The sequence below is a fragment of the Ovis aries genome, chromosome 6 (assembly GCF_016772045.2).
Source record: "Ovis aries strain OAR_USU_Benz2616 breed Rambouillet chromosome 6, ARS-UI_Ramb_v3.0, whole genome shotgun sequence".
Classification (NCBI taxonomy): Eukaryota; Metazoa; Chordata; class Mammalia; order Artiodactyla; family Bovidae; genus Ovis; species Ovis aries.
Genome location: NC_056059.1, coordinates 117,417,606 through 117,421,559, shown reverse-complemented (window position 1 = coordinate 117,421,559; position 3,954 = coordinate 117,417,606). Strand labels below are relative to the sequence as shown.

The 3,954-nt window shown below is 60.7% G+C and overlaps 1 long non-coding RNA gene across 1 annotated transcript; it reads left to right on the top strand.

Annotated features, from left to right (window-relative positions):
- The first annotated feature begins 250 nt into the window (after window positions 1-250).
- Window positions 251-3,594, top strand: LOC114115364 (uncharacterized). Its single transcript, XR_006060238.2, has 2 exons — window positions 251-483; window positions 839-3,594. It is a non-coding gene; the product is annotated as an uncharacterized LOC114115364 (long non-coding RNA).
- The last annotated feature ends 360 nt before the right edge of the window (window positions 3,595-3,954 follow it).

Sequence of the window (3,954 nt, the reverse complement as noted above, 5' to 3'; positions counted from 1 at the left end):
GTCCGGCGGCGCGGGGCGGGGCGGCCGGGCCGCCGCTCCCATTGGGCCCCGCGGGCGCCCGGCGCCGGCCCGCTCGGGGGCGGGCCCACGCGGCCGCGGACTGCTGGTCCCGGCGTGCCCCGCGGCCGGACGCCGACTGCCCGTCCCGGCGTGCCGCGCGGCCGGCGGCCCCGGCGGCGCGCTGCATTCTGGGCTGGCCGCCCGGCCTCGCGGGCTGGCTGACCGCGGCGCACGCGCGCTGCGTCGTTCCGCGTCTGCGCCCCAGCGGCGGCAGCGCGGGGCGGGGAAGGTGGCTGTGCGGCTGGAGAGGACTCCGCAGGGTCGCCTGGCACCTCCCTCCCGGGCTTCTGGGGCCGGGCCCCGCCGGGGGACGAGGGGCGTCGGCGGGCGGGCCTGTCCGGCTGAGCCCCCTGCTCGGGCTCGGGCCCAGCCGGGGCTACCGCACGCCACACCGAGAACGCCGACTTCGGGGCGGCGTCCCTGGTACGCGGGTCCTCCCCGCTGGCCGCTCACGCGTCTGCACCCGGGCGGCAGAGGCTGCGCACCCCCGACCTTTGTGCCCCGCCTCCCCCTCCCCACAGATGCCGTCAGCTGGTTGTCCGGGGGTCGATGAGGTGGATGCAAGAAAAGCAGGCTGGGGGCCGTGGGGGTCGGTGGCTCCCGAGGCCCAGGGGTGGCCTCCCCAGCAGGTCACTGCCACCGGCCCGCACCTCAGCCCTTCTCGGGGAGCCCCACCCTGCTCCCCGCCCCGCCCCCAGCCTTTGCCCCTCTCAGGCCCTCCTCCGCCTGGAAGATCTTTTCAGTCCTCGCCCGCTCTGCCTGCCTATCTTGTTCGCAGAGGTAACCCCGGGGCACCACTTGGAGAGGTCCAGCACCTTGCAAGAGTGCGCGCCTGTTCTCCGCCGTGCGGGAGTGTGGGACTCCTGATCGAAGCCGGCCCCCCAGTCTTCAGCGGCCGCTGGCATGGCCGTCTCCCCAGGAGGCTCCCCCAGCACTCAGCCCTCACTGTCAGAAGGAAATAGCTTGCCAGAGCTGCCAGGTGCTGGGCCAGGTTGGCCGCAGTCCCCACCTCAGGCGGGAGAGGGTGACGCTTGTCAGTGCAGGGCACCTTGAAGATGTCAGGAAGTGCCTGTGTTGGCCCTGGGCGGTGAGTGCTATGGCCTTAAAATACAGGGTTACTCTAAGCTCACAGATCCTTGAAACCCAGGCCCCACCCCAACCCCTCACCCCCTTGCCAACAATCCATAAAGCCGGGTTCCTATCCATGCCTCGGGATGGGGAGGGGAAAAGAGGGTCACAAGGAAGGATAGTCCTACCCCTTCCCCGCCAACCGAGGGCCAGGCCTGAGCCAGGGCCAGCAGACCCTCAGAGTTGGACAGGACTGGCCTTTTAACGCCCAAAGGGTCGGAGAGCTGACATAGACCCTGAGCTTCTGAGGGCTCTGCTCCAAAGCTGTCTCCCATCTGTTGAGAGGCAGAGGGGGGAAGAGTCAAAGCTGCTCCTTGGTGATGCTTCAGGGCTCCACCTGGCCTGAGACGGGGCGGAGCAGGAGGCAGCGGCCAGCCAACGGGCACAAGGGTAGTTTGCAGGACTTCCAGTGCTGCTTCCCTGCACGTGGGATGACACCCTTGGCCCAGCCAGGTGGAGTGGAAAGGAGGAAACCAAAACGAGGGTCGTCATAGAGGGGTCGGGGCGCCGTGTCTGGGGCCTCTGGGCACCATCTCTGATGCTGTCTGCAAACTGGGCAGGGTACAGTGTTAGAGAAACTCGTTTTTTAACCGTCAATAGCTTTATTGGGTTTCCTGATTACTATAGGAAAAATGTATGCTCCCTGTAGCCATTTCAAGTCTATAAAAACAAGTACAAACTAACAGAAATCTGGCATCCTAGTGGCTGCTGGGAACACCCTTAATGCCAGAAGAAGTCTGCCTTCCTGCCCCGCCTCTCTTCACGCTACAGTCTCAAGAATGCAGAAGCGTGGTGCAGTGAGTTTTAAAATGAGCTCTTTCTGCCTTTTTGTTTTTTCTCTTTGGGGGGCCCCCTTTTCCCTGTTCTCTGTGCGCCCCACACACTGTATGTAAACTTGCATAGTTGCTGCACATTTATACAAGTGTCGTTTGCGTGAATTTACACCTTTTTACACCAGTGACAGTTGAGAGAAACAAGGTGGGACATCCGGGAAGCACAGCTGCTCCGCTCAGGGAGGTTAGAGGGTCAGGTTAGGAATTGGGTTAAGGAGTCAGGTTAGAGATCACGGGAGGTTAGGGATCAAAAAGGGATCGGATCCGAGGTTCAGAATAGAGGTCAGGTTAGGGGTCAGGACACCGGAAGAGGACTGGCGGGACTGTGTGCTGTTTGGCCACGCCCCGCGTGAAGGCGGGCGGAACTGGATTGGACCAGGTTGCAGTTTTGCCCAGAGGTGTGATGAAGGGAGAGAGGGGAGTCACGATGTGTGCCAGACAGGGGCTTTATATGACTTGAGGGAGCTTGAAACTGGGGAGGAGGGGAAGGCTGGAGGAGGTGGGGGTGGCTTGAGACAGCGGAAGGTTGCAGGGTCACCGCCTTGTGGGGCCTGTTGAACCTGAAGGGAGTTTGAGTCGGGTACCAGGGCAGGTGAGCTGGCAAGAGGCCTGCTTATGAATACAGCAGAGAGTGGTGGGTGTGGCCTGCACCCATGAGCCCTGGAGAAGGGCCAGGTGAGGTGGGAGGGCCCAACTGTGCCTTCCTGCAGCAGGCAGCCACGCACAAGCAGGACACCCTCTGCTCGGGCGGGATGGTGGCTGTGGGGTGGATATGGGAGGGACGTGTATTTGAGTCCCGAGACCCAACGGTAGAGTCTGGGGGGCTGCGGTCACACCTGCTGGTTCCCGGCAGCGACACCCACCCTGTCCCCCCCCTCTTCATAGCACAGCCCTGGGTTTACTGGAAAGCCTTTCTGCAAATCTTCAAATGCTTTAATTTTAAAATTAAGTTTACCTCAGCGTGCGTGTAGTAAAGTGTCCAAGTCCCAAGTGTGCAGTCTGAAGCATCTTCCATCAGGCACACATCCGTTCGGCCCCCACACTAATCAAGGCAGAAGGCCACCAGCCCCGCAGACGCCTCCCCATGCTTGCTCCAACATCACCCCTTCTCAGAAGTACCCTCTGTTATAACTTCTGCCTCAAAAATCACTTCAAACTGCCCTGGTGGTCCAGTGGTTAAGGCTTGGCCTGCCATGCCCACGGGGGACACAGGTCCAACCCCTGGTGCCGGAAGACTCCATGCCCACGGGGCAGCTTAGCCCTTGCATCCCAACTACTGCGCCTGTGCCCTAAAGCCCGCCAGCTGCAGCTACTGCAGCCCCAGGCGGGGCTGCTGAACCCAGGCGCCCCAGAGCCTGCGCTCTGCAACGAGAAGCCACTCCAGTGAGAAGCCCCCGAGCACCGCAAGCAGAGAGAACCCTCGTGCGGCAACGAAGACCCAGCCAAAACCAACAACAAGAACAAAAAACCCCAAATTATAAAAGACCCGCTTTGCCCTGTTCTTTTACTTTATATGAATGGAATCAACCAGCGTGTCTGTTAATACTTAAAAAATCTGGCTGCTTTCACTTAGCATCTTGTCTGTGGAATTCGTCAGCATAGCAAACTAATGGGTGATGTTAGTTTGCTGTCTTTAATTGTCATGCAGTGTCCCATTATATGAATATGCCTGCTTAGCCGCTCAGTCGTGTCTGACTTTTTGCAACCCATGGACTGTAGCCCGCCAGGCTCCTCTGTCCACGGGATTCTCCAGGCAAGAATACTGGAGTGGGTTGCCGTTGACTTCTCTGGGGATCTTCCTGACCCAGGGATTGAACCTGGGGCTCCTGCGTTTCAGGTGGATTCTTTACTGTCTGAGCCACCAGGGAGGCCCGCTTATATGGACGGGTGCTGTGGATGATGGATCCTCCACTCAGCCATTCAAACGAATGAC